At 45.5% G+C, this 25,300-nt stretch overlaps 1 protein-coding gene across 3 annotated transcripts in view; it reads right to left on the bottom strand.

Moving 5' to 3' along the window:
- Window positions 1-25,300, bottom strand: part of PTP4A3 (protein tyrosine phosphatase 4A3) — a 98,324-nt gene that overhangs the window by 43,767 nt on the left and 29,257 nt on the right. Inside the window, exon 1 of one of the 3 annotated variants that reach the window (XM_088676043.1) lies at window positions 17,317-17,521. The exons of the other annotated variants lie outside the window; for them this stretch is intronic. The gene's annotated coding sequence lies outside the window, so the exon portion shown is untranslated. Of the gene's footprint in view, window positions 1-17,316; window positions 17,522-25,300 lie in introns of those variants that run through there. 3 annotated transcript variants of the gene reach the window in all.

Raw genomic sequence — 25,300 nt, forward strand, 5'->3', positions numbered from 1 at the left:
CCCCCTGCGGAAAACCAGAAAGCTGTCAGATAATGGGAAGCAGTGTTCAAAACTCCCATTGTTCCAGGCGCATTTTGCAGCAGGGAATTTCATTAGCGCGAGCAGCTTCTGAGCTCTGGGCTCAGTATTGGGCCTACGATTTCAGATTAAAACTGCAGAGTGGAAGGCAAGGAGGGCCTTTATTCTGCCTCCTCACTTCCAGCTACTCTGTGAAGACTGGAGAAGAGACCCTCTTAATAATAATAGGGTGTGGGCAGGGGAAGGACTAGACCATGTGGAAAATGAACATATTTTAGCTGCATTTCATTCATTTTCATGTTCTTGTTATAAAAAAAGCATGCCTAGACGTTCTGTTGTTGCACCCGTAACCTAGATTTAAGCACTTAAGACGAGCCCCTCGCCCGCCAGTGTTAGAAATTCCCCAGGCGCCAGGCACATTTTGCAACTGGAACGGGTCCAACTGCGACCATGTGGAGATCTCTGGGTGCCAGGCTGGTGACAGGTGTCTCCACCTGGCTGGTTTCTCCAGCTTTCTTAAACAGGTAAGCAGAAGAGCTTATTCACTGCCTTTATCTCCCACTGCATTTTTCTCCAAGAAGTGCCTGGTTCACCCCCCTCCTCAAAAAATCCGCACAACAACCTTGAGATGTAGGTGAAGAGGCTGTGGATGACTACAAGGTCACCCAGTGAGGTTCATGATGGAGTGGGTATTTGAACCCATTATCTCCCAGGTCGTAGTCCGGCACTCTAACCACTACAGCCCGTCAGCTTCCAACATTGCCAGGGGAAGAAGTTGCAAAAGGCTGTATTTCAAGTTTCACACAGTGGAAAGGCCTAGCCTTTCATGTCTCCTCACTACTACCCCATGTGAACTCTGCAGGAATCCTGCAACATGCACAAAAAATGCAAGCATGCACTGGCGGGAAAAAGCTTGCAGTGGCATGGAAGATGTCGATTCTCGTTTCTCCCCGGACATGTGGCCATCGAGATCAATACCTTTTAAACATTAGCAGAAATTATGCTGTTCATCATCAGCACCATGGGCCTTCCCTACCGAGCCCCTTTCCCACCAACCGGTTCTGAAGTTTGGAGACAAAAATCTGGAGGAACAGAAAAAAAACAACCATATGAAGGTACTGGAATATTTTAGCCCCGGAGGCCTGGACCAGTTTGAACATGGCTGAGAGGAAACCATTCTGCCTGCGTGCAGAAAAAGCTTTTCATCAAAGGCTGGAAAGAGGAAAACTCATCACCTGGAAGGCAGGTAGGGACTGCCCCTGTTTTGTATGCAGAAGAACAAGTTTCTGGCAGAGTCAGGAGGAAAACGCAGGACTCCGAGCCCTGTGCTTTGTCGCGAAAGGCGTTGGGGGAACTCAACACGAAGAGACGTGTGTGTTACTTCACACAACGCATTATGATTAAGAAAGCCAAAAGCAGGTTCATCTAGGGCAGTGGTCCTCAACCCCCGGGCCACGGACCGGTACCGGTCCATGGATCAATTGGGACCGGGCCGCCCAAGGAACATTAAATACAATTAAATTAAAATTATTAAATCAAAACAATATAAATAAAATATAAACAATCAACATCCCCTCCTCAGCGGGCTGTGAAACAATCAACGCCCCCCCCCTCAGCGGGCCACAGTAAAATTATCAAACGTTGACTGGTCTGCGGCGATAAAAAGGTTGGGGAGCACTGATCTAGGGCAGCTGGAAGTTTCGGGACGGATCAAAGAAAAGTCCTTCTTTATGCAGCACATAGTTCAACTATGGAATTCGCTTCCGCAAGAGGCAGTGGTGGTTTTAAAAGATCAGACAAATTCTCTATTAGCAATGGCGGCTGTGCTCTTGTCTCCACAATTGGAGAAAGCGATGCTTCTTGTGCTAGGACAGGCTTCCTCAACCTGGGCCCTCCAGATGTTTTTGGCCTACAACTCCCATGATCCCTAGCTAGCAGGACCAGTGGTCAGGGATGATGGGAATTGTAGTCTCAAAACATCTGGAGGGCCGAGGTTGAGGAAGCCTGTGCTAGGATCCTGCATGTGGGTTTCTCACGGGCACCTGGTTGGCCACTGTGAGAACAGGATGCTCTGATTCAGTAGGAGGCAGAATCCTACGTTTCTTCCTGCCTGGAACATCCATAGGCATACATCTCTGCAACTCTCCCAGTTTGAGCTCCAGCAGCTCCTGCTTGGGGAACTGGATGCCAGCCTTAAATCCTGCACAGTAAACAATGCTCAGCTTGACAGGTGAGGCGTGGGAAAGCCAGCGGCCCCAGAGAGCATGACGCCACCATGCACCTTGGCGGTGGATGACTTTAGCCTCAAAGGCCACCCTGGAAACTAATCGTCAGCCTGACAGCTGCCACAGATGTCTGCATGTCCCTGTAAACATAGGCAGCGTCGCTGGGATAATTGCAAGGTGATGGCTGTCTAGGCTTTGCACCAAGGATATAGAGGGGATCAGTGACGCTCGACAGTTTGCAGGAGCAGCTATAAAGCTGTTGCCTTCTAATGTACAAACGTCAGTGCTGACTATTGCTGGGTCAATCCAAGTTTCATGCAAGTGCCCCTGAGAGAGGTGGAAGAAGGAACTTAAACTACATCAGATTGCAATTGGGGAAGATAAATAATAATAATAATAATAATAATAATAATAATAATAATAATAATAATAATATATTTCTACCCGGCCCATCTGGCTGGGTTTCCCCAGCCACTCTGGGCAGCTCCCAACACAATATTAAAAACACAATAAAACAACAAACATTAAAAACTTCCCTAATCAGGGCTGCCTTCAGATGTCTTCTAAAAGTCAGATAGTTGTTTATTTCCTTGACATCTAATAGGAGGGTGCCACCACCGAGAAGACCCTCTGCCTGGTTCCCTGTAACCTCACTTCTTGCAGGGAGGGAACCGCCAGAAGGCCCTCGGAGCTGGAAGCTCAGTGTCCGGGCTGAACGATGGGGGTAGAGACGCTCCTTCGGGTATACTGGGCCGAGGCTGGTTAGGGCTTTAAAGGTCAGCACCAAAACTTTGAATTGTGCTCGGAAATGTACTGGGAGCCAATGTAGGTTTTTCAGGACCGGTGTTATATGGTCTCGGCGGCCACTCCCAGTCACCAGTCTAGCTGCCACATTCTGGATTAGTTGTCGTTTCCGGGTTACCTTCAAAGGTAGCCCCATGTAGAGCACATATATAAAAAGAACCCCCAAAACAACAGGAGGAAAGTTTCCATCCCAGCCTCTTCCCTGCGATGCGGTCTGCGAGGTCCCTCCAAACTCTAAAAATTATTTGATTCTATACTTGCAGGGAGGAATTACTGTTCTTGCGGAGGGAGTTATTGCTTCCTCCCACCTGAAGTAGGAACCTACTGCGTTCCTATAACAGAGCAAGATCCATTATTCTGCTCCCAATAGCAAACAGATGGGGTAGAGCAGTGTGCATTTACTGCTTTGAACACAAGAAGGGTACAAAGCTTCTCTCTAAGAGGTTGGTTTATTTGGAAAACGCAGCCCAATTGCAAGAGGAAGTTTACCATTACACCAGCCTTGTTTTAAAAAGTGTTTTCATTTGGAAGTTCATGCATCATGGTAAACTATGAACCACGCTTTACTGTACGCAAGGAAACCGAATCTGCTCAGCTTCTTGCATCTGGGAGGAGGAAACAAACCATGATGCTTAGCAATATGCCCAGAGGACGGATTAAGACCTGTAGCCAAGGTGTGTGCTTGGCTTAATGATAGTGGGGTTGTTGGAAGGGGACACGAACCACAACCCCTGGCTCAGACACAAGGCTAAAGCCAGGGATTGTGGTTTCCGAAAAGCCATGGTGATGTGTGTTCACAGTAAACCGTTAACTGTTAGTGTAACGTGCGCTCTGGACTCTAATAAGGTGTTTAGGCAAAGGAGAAGGTTACGTACTTAAATAAAATGGGGTTCAGACCAAGGTTAGCTTACGAGCAAATCCCAGGGTCAGCATGCAATTCTTAAAATTCTTAAATGTGGGACGGGATGAGAGTCGCCACACACAAATTACGTCAACCCCTTCAGAGCCTAGAAATTACTATTAATATATTTTTATTTATATACCCACCTTTCCCCCCCGACAGGGACTGAAGGTGGCTTACAGGTAAAAGAAAGAACAGCTAAAGACATAGGGGTGAAAAACCATTAATTAAAAAGCAATTAAGTCACATTCCTTGCACTTTTGCCTTTCACATAAGCAAGATGGAAAAGTTGAGCTCCCTGTTTTTTTCTGCTACTGCCAGGAGCTGTAATGCATTTTATGTGATCTTGTATCTGAAGAAGTGTGCATGCACACGAAAGCTCTTACCAATGACAAACTTAGTTGGTCTCTAAGGTGCTACTGGAAGGAATTTTTCTCTTTCATTTTTATTTTGTAATCTTGTTATATTTATATTGCCGAAACATTGGGCTTTTGGGGGTGGGGGTGGGGAAGGGGTATCCTTGTCATATTTGCTGTTGTGTTGTTCTACAGATGCTCAAAGAACCTTCCCTTAACCTGGCACCGTACAAGTGATTTGGCCTTCAACTGCCACCAGCTCCAGCCTGCAGAGCCGTCGGATTCTGTCAAAAAACCCTGTGAGATTCTGGCACCAGCAGAACAATTTTATGCCTCCTGATTTATACAGGCACAAGCAGTAATTTTCAGGTACGGACCAAGTGAAACTCCAGGAAATGCCGAGCCTTTCATTTTCTCCTTAACGAAAGGCAACAGACACGCAACGGGCAGGCTGCTATTAAGTTTTGCCGCCAGCTCCTTTTCCAGAACCCTCAAATTGGCCGTAACTGCAGAAGCCGCGAACAGGATGGGACAGGGGAGAGGGAGAGAAGAGGGTGCCATCTAAAAGCAGCCCACTCACCCTGTAACTACCACTTCCCAGATTGCCTTGCTTTGAACTAAGGTGCATGTTAAGCAGGGAGGAAACTTTCCTTTGGCTTTGCTACCCCTGCTGGGATAACCACCCAGAAAGAAAAGCAGAACTCTTTTGACCTATGGAGGGTCGGTGAAGCCCTGGGTTCAAATTCTCCCCGTCCTGAGGCAGAAAGGTACATTAGGAAATGCAAGGGAAGGGAAGGGAGCGGTGCAAGCAAGCTGTGGGTGCAAGCGGCTGCCTTATGAGGAATGGTTGAGGGACTTGGGCAGGGTGGATTTGATTTAAATCAAACTGATTTAAATCACGATTTAAATCACGATTTAAATCACTAGTCAGTAAGGCTTGATTTAAATCATAGTTGATTTAAATCATAAAGACTAATTCTTGCTGGTATAACTTTAATATGCAAGTAGATGAAGATTTTTAGAATAACAACTTTTCATATTAGTTTTTTTTTATCCCCAGTTTAATAGGTTAATCATTCATATTTGGACAACTTTACTGTTGTACTTAGGAAGGAGAAAAATAATCATTACCTTAATAATAACAATTTAAATAGATTTATTCAACTGAAACAATAACATTTCAGCAAATGTTATTTGCTTAAACAAACATCCATGTTTGTTAACTAATTTGGCTAAACAAAAACAAAATATATATATTATAAGAAACTTAGACTGTCAGCCCAGCCTACACATGAAAAACTTAAATACTGTCCACTCCAAACAATCAGAAAAATATTGTTTCTATTCTATTCACTGAACTTCTTGAAACTTAGCACTGAAGGGGTTGTTTCTGTATTCATAGGTTTGTAGAACAATAGGAGTAAGGTATTTTTCTCAACTCTGTTCATGTTATAACATTTTTGCTGTGAAGAAGAGGCATGTGATCTCTGTTGAGTCAAATTCAGTTTTGAGAACTGCAAAAGTAAACCAAGTACCTGTGATAATATCTTGTAGGCAGAGAAACTGCCCAATAATCTTACAAAAACCTCTGGAAGAGCATGACATTGTGAATGGATTAATGGAATTTATTTACCCCCCCCCCCAAATTAAACATATACAACCTTATACTACAAAATTAAAAAACTAATCTTTATTTCATGATGGAATAACCTTTGGATGGTAATATGTTTTCCTCAAAAAGCATTTTATTAAAAAAAATCCAATTTAAATTAAAAAAATCGATTTAAATCAAAAAAATCTGATTTAAATTAAAAAAATCCGATTTTTTTGATTTTTTTAAAAAAATCATTGATTTTTATCCACCCTGGACTTGGGTACGTTTTGCTTGGATACGGCGGCTGCCTTCAAATACGTGGGAGATGGAGCAAGCTTGTTTTCTGCTGCTCCAGAGGGCGAGACTGGGAAGAAATAGATCCAAATGACAAGAAAGGAGATTTCGACTAATCACGGATGCAGCGATTGAAGTGCCATCACATTTGCAAAGCGAAGCAAGGTCCGGTATGGTTCCAAATTGGCTCTCCTTCCTTGGAGCTTTTTAAGCAAAAGTTGGATGGCCATCTGCCGGGGAATCTTTAACTAAAATTCCTACACTGCAGGGGGTTGGACTAGAGGACCCTCGGGGTCCCTTCTCACTCTACAGTTCAATGATTCTATATGCGCTGCAGCTGAGAATAAATGAGGTTCCTAGCCAGCTGTGTGTGATAAAAGCAAAAGCAAAAAACAAAAAAACATGCAGCCAGGCCTCCACCTCTTGCCACAAGGCTGACCATGTTAATCTCATTTATCTCCCTGCACCCAGCTGTTGGGGAAAAAAAATCAACAAAACGTAGAACTCTGGGGAGTAATAGAAAATGCCTAGGACGAGAACAAAGGGTGAATCTTCAATTTTCAATTCCTGGAGAAGCCTGGGAAGTGTAGTTTACCCCTCACACAGTTCCAATTCCCAGCACCCCAAACTAAAGCTCCCAGGTAGTGGTTTCTTTCCTTAAGGGGGTGGGATGTGCTGTGACCGCACGGCAGGGGCATAAAGGAGGAAAGATTCATCCCCCCACCTCCAAGAATGGCAGAGCAGGAGGTTGGGCATAATATACAGTTGGAGGAACAGGAAAGATTATGGAAAACAAATTTAAAGTTTGAAGATTGTATGTTATTAAGAGAAAATTATTTGAAAATGATATATAGATGGTATATCACACTGGAAAAAATTGCAAAAGTACATAAAACAGGATCTAAGGTATGTTGGAGATGCAAAGATGTATGGTGGGAACGCAAGAAGCTTAAAGAATATTGGGAAATGATATATAATGAATTTTTTAAAATGTTGAAAAAAAACCTTTGTTAAAAAACCAGAATCTTTCCTGTTTGGGATTTTCGATTATGATATAAGAGAGGGAAACTGGAGATTGTTTATGTATGCGACAACAGCAGCAAGAATTTTATTAGCACAAGTATGGAAAACAGAGAAAACGCCAGCAAAGGAAGAATGGCAAGCCAAGCTTATGGACTACGCGGAACTGGCTAAACTGACCGAGAGGATACATGAGAAAGACAACACTGATTTCAAAAAGGAGGGGGAACCATTTATAAACTACTATATAAAAAGACAGTACAGTCAAGTACAGTCATACCTCGACATCTGAAGGCTTCGACTTCCGAAGTTGAAGCCTCTGGAAGTCCTCCTGGCGCACGTTCGGCGCATGCACAGAAGTGCAAAATCGCGCTTCGCGCATGCGCTGTAGCAGCGCTTCGACTTCCGAGGACGGCCGCGGAACGGATCGTCTTCGTAAGTTGAGGTACCACTGTATAAAGAGTTGGACTCATTGGCAGGTTTTGACTAAACTTTCACAACTATATAAGAGGTAAAACCAGCAGGGTATAGAAATTGTTTCATAAGTCAATACGGAAATACGGGGGAAGCCAAAGAGGGGGGAGGGGAGAAATATGGATATATAAATTGTTTAATTAAGATTTGTGGAAAATTTGTTGTTCTAATTTGAAAATTCAACACACACACACACACACACACACAAGAATGGCAGAGCAGTCAGGAAAGGGTGCAGCAGAAGGCAACCAGGTGGGCATCTCGCCAAAAGTATAACCTGCAAATCAACCTAGATTTGTGCATGACCCAGATGAACAAAACTTGGGTGCTCCTAAGCCATCAAGGGGGGGGGGGGAGAGGCAGCCGCATTAGCTCTCTCTTTCACCTCGCCCAGGTACAGCCACATCTTGCAAAAATCCTAGGATTAGATTGCTCACTGGAGATTAAACTGTTGAGACACAGCACGTCCGCTCATTCCTCCTTGGGCTCCAATTCCCTTTCCTCTCAAAGACGGCTTCCTTTGAGATGAAAGATTTATCTGCCCCCATCACCCTAAAGCTGTCGCAGCACAGCCTGACGAGCTGCCTCCTATTCAGGGTGGATAAAAATCAATGATTATTCTTTTTATTAAAAAAAATCAGATTGTTTTTATTTAAATTGGATTTTTTAAATAAAATGCTTTGGAAGGAAAAACCTTTCTAAAGATAGATTTCTATTTAGGTTGCATTATAGTCCAAAGGCTATTCATTAGGAAATAAGGATTTGTTTTAAGATTTGCATCATGTGTGCTGAAACTCCATCTAGGGTTTTGTCGTGGTTATTTTTTTAAAAAAGTTTAACCACATCGGTTAACAAACATGGATACATATGCTATAATGTCATTGTTTTATTTAAATAAACTGTTTAAATTGTTATGGAGGAAATGATTATTTTTCTCCTTCTAATCAAGAACAGCAGAAAAGTTGCCCAAATATAAAGTTAACTTATTAAACCTCACAATAATTTCATAATTATCTGTCAATCAATTTCTAATGGCATAACCAAATCAGTAATTTTTGATGTAACTGCAAAAGTTACTCTGAAAATTTATTATTCCAAAAATGAAACCTTCATCTGGTTGTAAATATTAAGATTATACCAGCAAAAAAAGAAAAGAAAAGTGATTTAAACCAAGTCTTACTGACTAGTGATTTAAATCGGTTTGATATAAATCAAATCCACCCTGGTCCTATTCCTCGCCCAGGTGCAGGTAAAACTGTGCCACCTTGGCGAACTTCGGCTCAACTGCATCTCAAGGCATGGCCTGGAGCCACCGCTCCCAGGGGCTCAACCCTACGCCAACGTTACAAGGCCAGAAAAGCAATAAGTTACAGCGACATCCTTCCTTTCCCCCTCCATCCTGCTATATATATATATAAAGGATACCGGGCAGCTGGAGAAGGTTCAGAAAAGGGCCACAAAAACGATCAAGCGTCTGGAACATTGGTAGGCAACCTAAGGCACGTGGGCCGGATGTGGCCCGGGAATCAGCGTGTTTTTACATGAGTAGAATTGTGTGCTTTTATTTAAAATGCATCTCTGGGTTATTTGTGGGGCATAGGAATTGGTTCATTTCCCCCCTTCAAAATATAGTCCGGCCCCCCCACAAGGTCCGGCCCCCTGCTAAAAAAAGTTTGCTGAACCCTGCACCAAAACGATCAATTGTCTGGAACAACGCCCCAATGAGGAATTCTTTCTCCGAGTTCTCCTTTGTGTGCCTCCTCCACGAGAAATCTGAAGGGTGGTGTAAGGGGGGGAAAGTACAGAGAACCTCCCCCTTGCATCAGAAGTAGCTCCTCCCCAGGCAGTGATGGAAGGAAAGAGAGGGGGAGAAGGGAGAAAAGGAAAGCATGGAGTGTAGACCCTTTCCTCCGGTTCCGGAATTACGCAGGAGAAAGAAAGGGAGGAGATTCACTGTCCCGAGACTCCTATGTTGGAGAAGATCATGTGGGGGGGGGGGGCAGTGCCGGATTCTGCATCGGAATGAGCAGACATGTTTTACACACCCGTCTCACTGTAAATAGACTGCAATAATAAAAGCTGTTTAAAGACAAGCATGCGGAGTGTAGTTACTCTGGAGTAGTCGCAAGAACCCCTGACAGGTGGCAACATGAAAACGGGCCTTTTCTGTGGTGGCTCCCCTTTTGTAGAATGCTCCCCCCAGGAAGGATCGCCTGGCACCTTCATTCCATATCTTGAGGTGCCAGGCAAAAACATTCCTCCCCTCCCAGGCCTTTGGCTGATCAACATCCAATACACTTTTGAATGTGTTTGGGGGAGTATTGATTTGTTCTTGTTGATTTATTTATTTTTATTGATTTATTGAATTTATATACCACCCTATACCAGGAGGTCTAAGGGCAGTTCACAGAAAAGATCACAACCTATAAAATCAAAATAAGAGTAATAACCCCCCTTCCCCCCCAAAAAAGAGAGCCACATTTTAAAAGGGCATAGGATGTCAATCAAGTCAACCAAAAGCCTGGTAAAAAAGGAACATTTTTGCCTAGCGCCTAAATGTGTCTAATGAAGGCGCCAGACGAACTTCCCTAGCGAGAGCATCCTACAGACGGGGAGCCACTGCAGAGAAGGCCCTGCTCTCATATTGCCACCCTCTGGACCTTGTATTTCTATGCAGTGAACAGCCCTGAAATCTATGGATGAAGAGTGGCATACAAATCTAATAAATAACAACAATAGATGTTCTGTGCTTTGTGATATTTTTAATTTTTTTAATTGGATTTTTAAAATAAAATGCTTTTGGAGACAAAAATCTTTCTAAATATAGTTTTCTGTTTAAGTTACATTATAGCCCAAAGGCTATTCATCAGGAAATATGGATTTGTTTTAAGTTTTTCATGTGTGCTAAAACTCAGTCTAAGTTGTTGTTTTTTAAAAAGAAAAACCAAACAAAGTTTAACCACTTCAGTTAACAAACATGGATACATATGCTATAATGTTATTGCTTTAGTTAAATAAATTGTTATTAAGGAAATGATTATTTTTCTCCTTCCAATGAAGTACAGCAGAAAAGTTGCCCAAATATAAACAGTTAACATTAAACCTCACAATAATTTCATAATTATCTATGTATTTCTAATACTGTAGTATAACCAAATCAGCAAATTTTTGATATAACTGTAAAAACTACTCAGAAAATTTATTTTTCCAAAAATGAAACCTTCATCGGGTTGTAAATATTAAGATTATACCAGCAAGAATGAGCATTTCTGTAAAAATAAAAAATAAAAATTAAATCCAGTCTTACTAATGATTTAAATCAAATCCACCCTGCTGAACACGCAGATGAGACCTACATGGACAACAATAATTAAGGCTGCATTTTATTTAATCTTTTTTTGCTAGCACAACTTACTCTGTTGTTGCTAAGTCTGTCAAGGGGGTGAGGAGTTCTGGAGGGGAATAAATGGGTCCTGCCTCCAGCTATGAATAAACTTAATTCAGGTGCCCTCTCCCCTTCTGTGGTTTACCACAGTTTGCCTACATATTCCCCAAATAGTATAGCAATTGTGACTGAGGCGAAAGAGGGCCAGTTCTTAATTTAGGGGCCTTGGGGCAAATGGCGGTTTCTGCGACAGCTCCTTGGACCACATCACTCTGCTCATGCAAAAATTCAGAAGCCTTGCAAGAAGACCCACAACTGACCCTCCTTGCTACCTCTTCCTCTTTGCCCTGCTTTCCTGTCCGTTTTTATCCTACAAAAACATTGGAAGAGGAAGAAAGGGCCTGGTTTTGTCCCCCCACCTGCTAAACTCTCTCATGCATGCTAATAATAGCGTGCAAGTCAAAACTGGGCAAGGTCTGATGGTACCTGGTATTGCAAACTAGCTGAAGTCAAAAGGGTGTATCGGAAGCTAATTCATAACCCAGGCCAGGGGTTGGCAAGGTTTACCGGCCATGGGCCGAATCACTCCCACAGAGATAGTCTGTGGGCCGGACTGGCGCAGCACGCTGCCAGAAATCGTGTCAGTGCATGTCCGCGGCGCCTGAAATAGTTTCTGCACATGGCCAGACGCTGAAAATCTCACTTGCACAGAAGCCATTTCCTGCGTCTGGACATGTGCAGACACGATTTCCGGTATCTGTGCGTGCGCAGACGCGATTTCCGGTGCTGCTAGGTAAGTCGTTGCGCCAGTTTAAAACAGCGCTTGCCGAGGGGCTCGCCGAGTGGGCGGCTCAGTTCGGGGCGGCTCAGGGGCCAGTAAAACGGTCTTCGTGGGCCGCATTCGGCCCATGGGCTGCACGTTGCCAACCCCTGACCCAGGCAGACAATTTGTCCACCAAGTGCGTCCTGACTGGTGGCTGCTTTGCAAGCAGAAACTGCCCTCTGTCCCATGCTGCCCGAGACCCTCTTACTAGAAAGAAAGAAGATTCTACCTAAACTACAAGAAAGAAGATTCCACCTAAACATTAGGAAGAACTTCCAGACAGTAAGAGCTGTTCGACAGTGGAACTTGCTGCCAAGGAATGTGGTGGAGTCTCCTTCTTTGGTGGTCTTTAAGCAGAGGCTTGACAGGCACATGTCAAGAATGCTTTGATGGTGTTTCCTGCTTGGCAGGGGGTTGGACTGGATGGGCCTTGTGGTCTCTTCCAACTCTATGATTCTATGATTCTAGAGATTGTCTGCAGCTGAAATTTTGGGGCTTTCTGCATTCGACGCATGTGGTATACACCACTGAGCTAATCCAGGGTTGTCCAAACTTTTTTCAAAGAGGGCCACATTTGATGAAGTGAAGGGCCGTGAGGGCCAACCAAAGTTGTTGAGCTTTTTTTTTAGGATTGAAGTTGTTGAGGTTTTTTTTTAGGATTTTACCCCAGGAAATAAACTGCCACAGGGGCCACAGATTAAACCGACCAGCAGGCCGATTAGGCCCCTGAAACGGACTTTGGACATGCCTGCGCTAATCTCCAGGTCTGGAAAGAGTACAGATGGGGAAGTATGTGGGAATCCTATGGATGTTTCCTGTGTTCCCATTAAAAAAAGAAAAAAAAGAATCTGCTGGATCAGGCTGACCGCTGTTAGAAACTCATAGTTGTATAAACTAGGCACCAAATGTCTCCTTAAACCAAGGTTACACTCACCAAAACAAAATGTCTAGTTGCCATTTTGGGGAAAGGTGGCTCTGAGTCTTATTTTTCAAATGATGGACTGGTTGCAATTGATTCTCAGTTAAACATCTGGTTAGTTTACAGCAGTTTTCAGGGGGGGATGGGATCATAGAGTTGGAAGAGACCACAAGGGCCATCCAGTCCAACCCCCTGCCAAGCAGGAAACACCATCAAAGCCCACAAGTTGAACAATGCCCACAAATTGACACATCCTTCTGAAAAAGCCAGTACAAATAAAATGGGTGGGGGTTTTTTGCACCCAAAGAAAAGAGTGTTGGAGCCCGTCTAACTTTAATCACGGGGGCAAGGCCCCACAAAAGGCAGCTCGACCACTGCTACTCAGTCACATGCACACACCCCAAATCCACTGATATATTGGGGTGTTCCTTGGGGGAGGGATCACCCTGTTCATTCAAGGCACTAATCACAATGGCTCAGTGCATCTAGCTGTTCACCAGAAGGTTGGTGGTCCGAGCCCACCCAAGGGATAGCTGTGGGCAGGATTCCTGCATTGCAGGGGGGGTCAGACTGGATGATCCTTGGGGTCCCTTCCATCTCCAAATTTCTAAAATTCTAGTGGAGCCCAGGAGGCAAGGCTATGCACCAAGGATACTTGCAAAGGTCATGAAGCAGGGAAAGGAAACCAGAAGTAATAAAATGAACCACAGTGTCAAGATATGATAGTAACCTCCAGTGGAATACAAAATAAATGGAGTTACGAATCGTATCTAGAAAGAATTAGGAGTAATGGGGATAAGAACAGACAGCATGTGGTTCAAGAGGGCATCGTGCAAATGAAATTTAGCCTGTTTATCTATTTACTGGCATGCCTTTTAACCCTGATCAGGCACACAAATTTATACTAACAATTTTATACTTTTGCTCCGATATTTACAGAAGACAATGATAATGATGTTTGGATTATTTATGCAATTGCATATTTAAAATACAGAGAGAGTTGTGTTAAAGGAAAGAGGCGATCTAATACAGTCATACCTCGGTTTAAGTACGCCTCGGTTTGAGTACTTTCAGTTTAAGTACTCCGCAGACCCGTCTGGAACGGATTAATCCACTTTCCATTATTTTCAATGGGAAAGTCCGCTTCAGGTTAAGTACGCTTCAGGTTAAGTACAGACTTCCGGAACCAATTGTGTTTGGAAACCGAGGTACCACTGTACTTATTTACGATTTGCTCTTTAAATGACCCTCTTCAATTCTGAATGGATTTTTGTGCGTCAACAGGCATAATAAAATTTAAGTTTAGCTTTTTTTTTATTAAAAAAGAGAGAAACCAAACTGGGGATGTTTTAAGAGCCGGCACAGGAGCAGCAAAGGATTGGGACCCACCCTACTCTATCCTGAGGACCTCTGCTTGCATTCACTCCGGTGGCGGCTGGATTCCTCGCTTGCAATTTCGAGGACTGTTTTGCAGACAAAAGAAAAAGGGGGGAGAGAGAGAGAAAAGGGAGAAGCAGCTGGGTGCGTCTGGCATAAGGAGGGGAGCAACAGGAAAGCAACTGTTCGGCCCAATTCCCAGTGGGTGGAAGGGCGTGGAGAGGCAGGATGTCGAAGATGAAAGGGTTAGAGGGAGTGAGGAGAGGCGGGGACCCAACCGCCCCAAACATCTGCAAGTGGAAGCCGGAAAGATGGGAAGGGAGCGCGAGAGGGGGGCGGAGGAGGGGAGAGGAAGCAACAGTGTCATCCGCCCAGACGTTTCCCCCCCTCAATGAACAAAAGCCACCAATAGCCGCAGACATCTGCCCCTCCGGCAGGAAATGTGCAGGACAGCTCCAAAGAGAGAGGGACTGTCCAGAGAGCCTCTGCATTTGGAAGCAAAAGGAAACGGCATCTGCTATAAAAAGGACGGACGTTCAAAAATGCACATTCCGAGAGTTCACCTTCCTCTCCCCACCCTTTCTCTCCTTCTGCTTCCTTTGGGGGTTTTCCTTTCTTTCTTAAAAAGCAAGAAGAAGATGACCGAACCCGCAAACGCACACCGGCGTGTGCTCACAGTGACCTGGTCGGAGGAGGAAAAGGAAGCAGAGACGCATGTACCTTCCTGTCCCTCTGGATGACTCACGAACCGGAACCTCTGTCCGGCGCTCCACCCCTGCACTCGGGAGCATGTGCCGTCCTTGGGATAAACTTCCATGTGTTAGAAAGGAGCAGGGAGGGAGTTTCGTTGCTCTGTAGGAGCCGGAGGGAGAGAAAGGGCTGGAGGGGTTGGAGAAGGGAGGGTTAGAAAGAGGAAAGGGAGCGGAGGGGATAAATAAATGCAGGAATGCATGCGCCAAATAAATGCAGGCATGCACCCATTGCTCCATGCGCCCTTCCAGGATGGAGAGGAGCACATGAAAGAGAGAGCGCTTGCCGTTATTGTCTCCAGGGGTCCACCAATGCGGTTGCTAGGGGAGGCAGTGAATTTAATTTCGGAGACTGCTGCGTGCTGGAAGCCGGTCTCAAGATGAGTCAACCTGTCTCCCCCACAAATACCTTCCTCTCCAAGACATCCACACATCTCAGACAGCTTCCTGCGCAATCACTGCGGTGAACAAAAGCAGTGGAGTGGAAAAGGGACCAGAGGGTCATCTAGCCCAGCCCCCTCCTGTGCGGGGACGAGAAGCAGCAGTCCACGCTCCGTGTTCTGCTGCTGCTTCCATGCCGCAAACTTGACGCCAGAATCACACTGTTCTGGTGTCAGGTGGTGGCAAATCCCCAGTGGGAGATTTGAACCCGGATCTCCCCGGTCCTAGTCTATCACTCTAACCCAGGCACAGGCAAACTCGGCCCTCCAGATGTTTTTGGACTACAACTCCCATCACCCCTAGCTAACAGGACCAGTGGTCAGGAATGATGGGAACTGTAGTCTCAAAAACATCTGGAGGGCCGGGTTTGCCTATGCCTGCTCTAACCATTAGACCACCCTGGTTTCCTAGACTTCTTCTGCTATGGGGCAGCTATATAAATGAGGCAGGTAACTATGTATGGAGAAAGCAACCTGCCACTTAAGAGAAGAATCTGAAATATTACCCTGGAAGCTTGAATTCTGTTTCATTCGGGATTGTTTCATTTGGTGTTTTAATGTGTTGTAAACCGCTTTGATATCCCCCCCCCTTTAAAATATAAAGCGGTGTAGAAATGCAAACAACGACAACAACTCCATGGGGGGGGGTGGCACCTAGACATTCCGTTGTGGCAACACTAACCTAGGTTTAAGTGCCATTTGGCAATTAGCTGAGATTCCTGTATTGCAGAGGGTTGGACTAGATGAAGCTTGGGGTCCCCTTTCCGACTCTACAGTTCTCTAATTCTATGATCCGAGTTTCTGTTGCTGATGATCACCTATGTTGAAGCTCTCTGAACAATGAAAGCTATATGCAAATAAAAGAGGAAGGTTTGCCGATGAAACTCGCAACCCAACAGGCTCATTCCCCCCACCACAAGATCAATAAAAGCGAAAACCATAAAATATTTGGGCAGCCGGGGGGAGAGAAGTCCCCGGGGTGGCTTCACAATAAATAAGCTATAGAGAGCAAAACGGATTAAGACAGCGAACCAGAAAATAAAAAAAGGAATATAAATAACAGCAGTAAATGGATCTCGCAGCAAAACTCAATCCCTGGCCTTTTGTCCATTTTATCAATCTAGCACATCGATTCTCTTTCATTTGTAGTCCACCTTTTCACCATCGTGAAACCCATCTCAGCAATGAACAGGTGCAGAGCTGCTTGGCTTCAGCCAGGCGGCGTGGCGTAGTGCAGATTCATGGGATTGCAGAATGGGGAGGGAACACCAACGGTCATCTAGTCCAACCCCTGGCAATGCAGGAATTGCAGCTGAAGAGTCCCTCCCTGGAAAGATGGGCATCCGGCCTCTGCTTAGAACTCTCCACCCCCCACCCCCCTTCCGAAGGATTCCTTCCTACCCTCAAACAGCTTTTGCTGTCATACCATCTCTGCAACAGACAACACTTCCTATCTCCTTCTTCTACAGCGCCTAGCACGGGGGCAACGTAAGCCTCGCGCAAGCGGCTGCAATGCTCAAATCAGGGCATGGTTGAAAGGGAACTTCCTGCAGCATGCATTTATTTCCTGCAGGCCCCTTCGACTACTCCAGCTTGTAAGAATTAAGGCTGATCCGGCAAAGGCACGCACAGCTCCGGCGCTTTGCAGAGCCTGGAAGCAGATAACGTCAGGGGAAGAGAAACCCCCACCAATGGCATTTTCTGGGATTTCCCCGCCAAGCCGCCACCCCCCCCCCCGCCTTGAGCCAACAGCTGCAAGTCCTCAACCTCAAAGGGAGAGACTTTCCCAACCCTGATAGTTCTCCAATAAATCTCCCAGCGCTTCCAGGAGGCTGTGGACGACCCGCAAAAGAGCTTTCAGAGAAATTCCGCCTGCGCACTCCGGGGACCCACGGCTGGCTTCTCCTGACGTGGCCGAAACAGGCGTCCGGACCTACCTTGAGAGTCGCCCCCACTGCAGACAGCTGTCGCTTCTGCCGCCTCCCCCCCCCAAAGCAGAGCGTCGCCTTTGGGGACGGGAACCTGCGGGGCGTCTTCCAGAGAAAAGGACGGGAACGCGAGGCGTCTCTCCGTCCTGTCCCGAGCGGCGGTGTCTGCCTTCAATTAGCAATCTCAAGTGCCAATTTGAAGAGGAAAGGCAGCGGCGGGGAGGGAGAGGGGAAGCTTAAGAAGGGAGAAGAGGGAGGCCAACTCTACGGGGAATCGTAACATAATCATTTAAACTGGCAGCTTTGCAAAGGCAGAGCACTCCAGCTCTGGGTGGCAGCCTGCCAAGGCCTGGAGCAGCAGCGGCAAGAGACAGAGAGAGAATGTGAGCTACCAAGGGGCCTGGCAGGGGGGGGAAACACACCAAGGGGGGCAAGCTGGATCCAAATCAATATGCAGCGAGGGAGCGGAGGAACAGGCCAGTTTGCTGACATGAGCTCAGCCTCCACAACTGGACAAAGCAACGCTTCCGAATCTCACTTGCGGGAAACCACGGGAGGGGAAACTAGCTCTCGCACTTGAGGGTTTTCCCTTTGCAGTATCTGCTTGGCTGCTGTGAGAGCAGGATGATGGGCCGTTGGCCGGATCCAGCAGGCTTTTCTTATGCTCTTCTGGAATCTCCATTAATTCTCCCAATCCTGGCTTCTTAGCTCCATTGGGACCGGCACATCCACTTGCCGGTTTTCATCTAGGGAAGAGAGTTCACTGCAGGGCAAGTGCTAGAAACTCATAGAATCACAGAATCTAAGAGTTGGAAAGGTCATCTAGTCCAACCCGCTGCGATGCAGGAATCTCAACTAAAGCACCCATGACAGATGGCCATCCAACCTCTGCTTAAACACCTCCAAGGAAAGGAGAATCCACCACCTTTCATGGGAGTCTGTTCCGCTGCCCAACAGCTCTTGCGTCAGAAAGCTTTTCCAAATGTTGGTCAGAATCTCCTTTCTTGCAACTTGAAGTCATTGGTTCGAGTCCTACCCTCCAGAGAAGGAGAAAACAAGCTCTTCCATGTGACAGCCCTTCACATATTTGAAGATGGCTATCCTATCTCTTTTCCAGGCTAAACATACCCAGCTCCTTCAACTGCCCCTCATAAGGCTTGGTTTCCAGACCCCTGATCATCTTGGGTCACCTTCTCTGCACACCTTCCAGCTTGTCAACATCCTTCTTAAATTGTGGTGGCCAGAACTGGACACAGTATTCCAGGTGTGGTCTGACTAAGGCAGAATAGAGTGAATAGAATAGAATAGAGTGGTACTACCGTATTACTTCCCTTGATCTTCTGGACCCTATACAGTGCTAGCTCTACTTACGAATTTAATGCGTTCCGAACGCACATTCGTAAGAAGAAAAAAATTGTAAGTTGAATCCCATAGGAATGCATTGGGAGAAAAAATTCGTAAGTAGAAGCAACCCTATCTAAAAATTCGTAAGTAGAAAAAATCCTATTTAAACAGCATCCAAGATGGCGGACGGAGCTCCATTCGTAAGTAGAGTTATTCGTAAGTAGAGGTACCACTGTACTTCTGTTGACACAGCCTAGAATAGCGTTAGCTTTTTTTTTGCTGCTGCATCACACTATTGACTCATGTTAAGCTTGTGGTCCACCAAGACCCCTAGATCCTTTTCACATGTACTGCTAGTAAGCTAGGTGTTCCAGATGCATAAGCTAATCGCCAAACGATACCTTAAACCTATTTATGGTCGCCACAGTGGACTGTCTACTCGCCTTTTTTTAGTGGAGTTTATTATTGGCATTATTCATTTCATTTCTATACCACTTTGTATCTTAAAAGTAAAAAAAAAAACCTCAAAGCAGTTTTCAACACATTAAACCATCAAAGAAAACAATTCAGAATAAAACAGCAACAAGACATTTCCACAGATCAGCCGGCTGGGCTGTCACGCAGCGGCGCTTTTTGACTGCTGGGCGGAGCGCAGAGAGACGAAACGCCCTGGTGTATCTGCAGCAGCTCAACCAGATGCCATCATGTCCCCAACTGCAACAAAACATGTCTCTACGGCAGTGTAAGAAACTCAGGTGTATAAGCTAGGCGCCAAATGTCTCCTTAAACCAAGGTTACACACACGAAAACGAAATGTCTAGTTGCTATTTTGGGGGCAAAATGGCTCTAAAGTCTTATTTTTCAAATGATGGACTAACTCTGATTGATTCTCTTTTTTTTATATATAACATTTTATTAAATTTTCCAATTATTGCACATTTAAACATACAAATTACAAAATAACACCTTAACCTACATTCTACTGTGACTTCCCTCCCTCCCCTCATCGGGTTTTCTAATCAGAGCTTATCTCGCAGTTTCTTTATTTCTTCCCCTTAAGTTCGATTCGCAGGATTTACTTCAACCCTGCAAAAGTTTTTAAACTTCTACAGTTCTTTTCCATATAATCCACATATTTACTCCAGTCTTTTAGGAACTTTGCTTCCCCCTGGTCTCGGATCCCGCTAGTGAGTCTCGCTAGTTCTGCATAGTCCATCATTTTTGTCTGCCACTCTCCGATCGTCGGTAAATCCTGTGTCTTCCACTTTTGGGCTAGTAAAGTCCTGGCCGCTGTTATTGCATATAAAAATAATACATTATCTTCTCTTTTAATTTCTTGACCTCTCATTCCTAACAAAAATAGTTCAGGCTTTTTGGGAAAAGTATATTTAAAGATTTTCTTCAGTTCATTATATATCATTTCCCAAAATTCTTTAACTTTATCGCACTTCCACCACATATGATAAAAATCTCCCTCCCTCTCCTTGCATTTCCAGCACATTCTATCATTCATTCTATACATTTTAGATAATTTCACTGGAGTTAAATACCATCTATATATCATCTTCCAAGTATTCTCTTTCAGTGCGGTACATGCAGTAAATTTTAACGATTGATTCCACAGCTTTAACCAACAATCATAATCTATGTTCTGCCCAACATCTTTTGCCCATTTGATCATCACCTCTTTTGTCAGTTCGTCTTTTGTATACCATTCTAACAACAAGTCATACATTCTAGACAATAATTTTGTTTTGCCTTCTGATTGATTCTCAGCTAAGCATCTGGCTAGTTCAGATGACAATCTTGAGGTGGGCTTTAAGAGCTCTGAGATCTTAAAGAAGGAAAGTCACTTGACTCAGGGACAGTCCATATATAGGCCTATTCAGACCTCTTTTTCTCAAAATGGTGACACGGATCATAACATTCACAACTGTTAGCAGGGCAGTGGGGTAAGTCAATCTGCAACAATTAGTTATAACGCTGTTCACTTCTCCTGCTCAGGGTGCACCAAAAAAGCAAACTGCTTCCTGAAATTCATTCTGACCGTGCAGATAAAAGGTCACTGAGAGAATTCTACAGGGTGGGGTAGTGGCGTGTGAAAACAGCCCTGATCCAATGGTCCCCAGGCATGCACCCCCAAAAGTTGGAGATGTCAGACGCCATCCTGGCACCCTGGTATCTTCACTTGGTCCCAAGCGACCAATAGCTAGGCGCATGCAAAATGCGCCTGGCTAATTTCAAACATTCTTAAGGAAATCATATCCATTCTTACGGAATATCTTTAATATTAATGGATATTAAGGAATATCCATTCTGAAGGAAATCAGCCCTGAGTGTTCACTGGAAGGACAGATCCTGAAGCTGAGGCTCCAATACTTTGGCCACCTCATGAGAAGAGAAGACTCCCTGGAAAAAAAAACCCTGATGTTGGGAAAGATTGAGGGTACTAGGAGAAGGGGAGGACAGAGGACGAGATGGTTGGACAGTGTTCTCGAAACTACGAACATGAATTTGACCAAGCTGTGGGAGGCAGTGGAAGACAGAAGTGCCTGTCGTGCTCTGGTCCATGGAGTCACGAAGAGTCGGACACGACTAAACGACTGAATAACAACAATTTCAAACAATGATCTAAAGCGACAGCAGGTGCTACGACCTTCCAACAGTCTGACTTCACCCCCAGAAACACACCCTTCCATTTTCTCCCAAGACAGATGGATGCCAACAACAACAACAACAACAACTGATGCTATAGGTCACTCTTTACCAGCCGGGTGTCTTCAAGATCTTCTGGAGTCCTGTATCAGGTCCCAAGCTTCCAAATGCTGTAAGTAACGCGCCCAGGCCTCTCCTTCTCTGCCTACTCATGTTATTCCTTCCTCTTTACACATGGAGTGTCTTTCCAAAATGCCAAGCAATGATCTGGACCTTTCCAATGCCAAGCTCTCCCACACCAATGCAAACAAATGGAAAACGTCCCTGGTTTGTTTCCTCCCAATGCTTCACTTGCCAGCTTCTCCATCTCCCAAGCTATATTTGCTAAGCATCGCCCCCTTCCAGCTTTGCGACTTTGTCATAGTCCAGCTCCAAAACTCCACTGGGGGGAGGAAAATGGGGGGCTGCGTTCATTGCTTGCCAAGTGTCTCTCTGTTTCTGAACTACTCAACTCTGGGAGCCAGTGAACAGCTCAAGAGGATGAGGAATGGAAGTGGCTTCCATAAGATATTGTGGAAAACCCATCCTTGGTTCGCCACAAAAAAAAGGATGTTGCAGAGCTGGGAAAGGTTCAGAAAAGGGCAACCAAAATTATCAAAGGGATGGAGCAAGCTCTGCAATGGTGAAAGCTTGCAGCATTTAGGAATTTTTAGTTTAGTGAAAAGGCAAGTAAGAAGTTTATGGAAAGTGGATAGAGGAAAGTTTGAAGGTCGGCGGTCTGAATCCCCACGACAGGGTGAGCTCCCGTTGCTCTGTCCCTGCTCCTGTCAACCTAGCAGTTCGAAAGCACCTTAAAGTGCAAGTAGATAAATAGGTACCGCTGCGGTGGAAAGGTAAATCCCGTTGCGCCAGAAGCTGCTCAGTCATGCTAGCCACATGACCCGGAAAAACTGTCTGCGGACAAACTCTGGCTCCCTCAGCCTGTAAAGCGAGATGACCGCCGCAACCCCAGAGTCGTCTGCGACTGGACTTAACCGCCAGGGGTCCTTTACCTTTACCAATATCTCTAAGCTCTTCACAACACATCAAAACATTCAATGAAACAATCCAGAAAGAATCAAATGCAAGCTTCAAGGAAAATATTTCAGGTCCTTCTCCAAGTGACATTTTGCTCTCCCCATATTTATTTATTAACCTACTTAAAATTGACAGAGCTGCCCAATAGCAGAAGGACTCCAGGAAGTCATGTGGCACAGTGGAATAGGACCTGGGAGATCGGGGTTCAAATCCCCACTCCGTCATGAAGCTCACTGGGTGACCTTGGCATCAGTCACAGCCTCTCCTCACCTACCTCACAGGGTTGTTGTAGGGATTAACTGAGGAAGGGGGTGAACCATGTACTCCTTGGAGGAAAAGGTAGGATATAAATGCAATTAACAGGTTATTCTGCTTACCTGCTTAGGAAAGCTGGAGGGGCCAGCCAGATGGAGACATCTGTCGCCAACCTGGCACCCAGAGGTCTCCACATGGCCGCAAATGGAGCTGTGCCATTCGCAAAACGTGCCTAATTTCGAACACTGGTGCAGACGACATAGAGTTGGAAGGGACGCCGAGGGTCATCTAGTCCAACCCGCTGCAATGCAGGAGTCTCAGCTAAAGCATCCATGGCAGGTGGGCATGCAATCTCTGCTTAAAAACCTCCAAGGAAGGAGAGTCCACAACCTCCCGAGGGAGACCGTTCCACATCTTAAAGATAGCGCCCATCACTACATTTTCTGGCTGCGAGCTCAATCCTTACTTGCTTTTCTCAGTCTCTAGACTCAAAGGAAAGGAAACTTTGTGGAAGAAGAAAGTGCTAGGTAGGAGAGCGCAAAAGCATTTTTTTTGGGTTTTTTTTTGCACCCCTCCAAATGTTGGTAAAAATATACCAGCCTTTTCTCTGCTCTTCTTCCCATGCTGGCCACTTTACTGGCACAGCGGTGTGAGTGTGTGCTATGTTTATTATATAACCCATTGTGCAATATCTAATTAAATCACAGACCACATAATTAAAACAAAGCCCAGGCTGCAGAACTAAAACTGCACCAACCAATAATTAGGGCACTCCTGTGAAAGCTGGGCGAAACAGGAAGGCCTTCCTGGGTGTTTGCAGGGCCAGGAAACTTGGGGCAGAACTGGGTTTCCAATGTAACATGCGCAAATCTGTGGTTCTGCAAGGGGCCTGCCTCAACATCCAGCTGGAAGGGACTCCCAGGGCAGAGCATAATGGATTGGATGAGTGCAAAAAAGGTAAATGTAAAGGAACCCTGGATGGTTAAGTCCAATCAAAGGCGACTATGGGGTTGCGGCGCTCAACTCGCTTTTCAGGCCGAGGGAGTTGGCGTTTGTCCACAGATAGCTTTCTGGGTCATGTGGCTAGCAGGACTAAACCGCTTCTGGTGCAACGAGACACCGTGATGGAAACCAGAGCGCACGGAAACGCCGTTTACCTTCCTTCCACAGCCGTATCTATTTATCTACTTGCACTGGCATGCTTTCGAACTGCTAGGTTGGCAGGAGCTGGGACGAAACAACGGGAGCTCACTCTGTCGCGCAGATTTGAACTGCTGACCTTCTGATCAGCAACCCCAAGAGGCTCCGTGTTTTAGACCACAGCGCCAACCGCTCCCTTTGGATGAGTGCATCCTGTATGGAGAAGAACTGGTCAAGTTCACAGAGATCTGGCCCGAAAGCCAATGGGCCACCCATTCCTGTGACCCAGTGTTTGTATCGGACATATACAGTACACATGTACACACACACACACACACACACACACACACACACACACACACACAAAGAGGGAGACAAAAGACCAACCTCAATGACCCATCTCCAAGTGACCAATGTCAAACAAACCTATCTGAGGAGCAAACTTTCAATGAAACTCTATGTGCTCTCAGCGGGCAGGACTTTCAAATCTCTCGAGACGATGAGAAGTCGTCTCAAGGGATGTTCTGCCTGGGTGGGATCCAAATTGGAAGCTTACCTCCCATGCTAAACTGACTCTGATTAAACCACACTTTGCTAGCCAGCAATGAGCATGCTGCAATTTTCAGGTGCCTGAGTAAGCAGGCGATTGTGGGAATTTTGCACCCCGGATAATTCGTCTGCTATATATTTTGGAAAGCTGCCGGGCTCTACCTTTGGACACCTCTTTTGGCACGGTGCCAATCTGAATCAAGATGGCGGAGGAATCTTTTCAGAATGGCACTGATTTTAACCGGCGATTTCAAAATCGGATCTTCTGGTTTCTGGGAATTCCCATGCAATGCCCGGCACAAGGCCGCCAGCTAGAAAGCGACTTTGCAGCCTGTCTCAAAATGGCTTGGTTTTGGTTTAACAGCATGCTCTGAAAATGCACATCCTCTCCTTTCAAATGGTTCGTGGGATTTAACAGGCAAGAACAAAACGAAAAGCAAACACGATGCTTGACCCAAACAGTGAGGTGTTTTTTGTTTGCTTTTTGCACCGCACATCTTTAACTTGGCATATAACCATAGTGAACTAAGACTGCTGGTGCCTGTTACGGTAGTACCAAAGATTCCAAGATAGGCTGCGGCAATTTTCATTAAAATGCACACTGTGTTGCAGGAAGGCGGGGGAACGCACAGGCAATAGCCCACCTCTGGCAATTTTACTGACATTTACGGCTGAACTCAGTGGTCAAAAGCAATAGTCCTCACATTGTTGACTTCAACAGTACACCTGCTAGCGTTTATTCTGATATTAGTAACAGATCCGCCGTCCTGAGGCTCTTGGAAGGCTACCTGTCAAACAAGGCTTGGACCCTGCAAGACGTATTAGTTATTTTCCCCTGCATTCCTGCAGAAACGCGAGATCACTTTGCATCCTTTTGTCTCATTTTTCAAGGCCTCGCAATGAGATTAAACACGGTGCCAACTTTCACGGTTCTGTGCACACGTCACTTAAATATAATAGCTTCCCACATACT

The sequence above is a fragment of the Zootoca vivipara genome, chromosome 8 (assembly GCF_965207765.1).
Source record: "Zootoca vivipara chromosome 8, rZooViv2.hap1.1, whole genome shotgun sequence".
Taxonomy (NCBI): domain Eukaryota; kingdom Metazoa; phylum Chordata; class Lepidosauria; order Squamata; family Lacertidae; genus Zootoca; species Zootoca vivipara.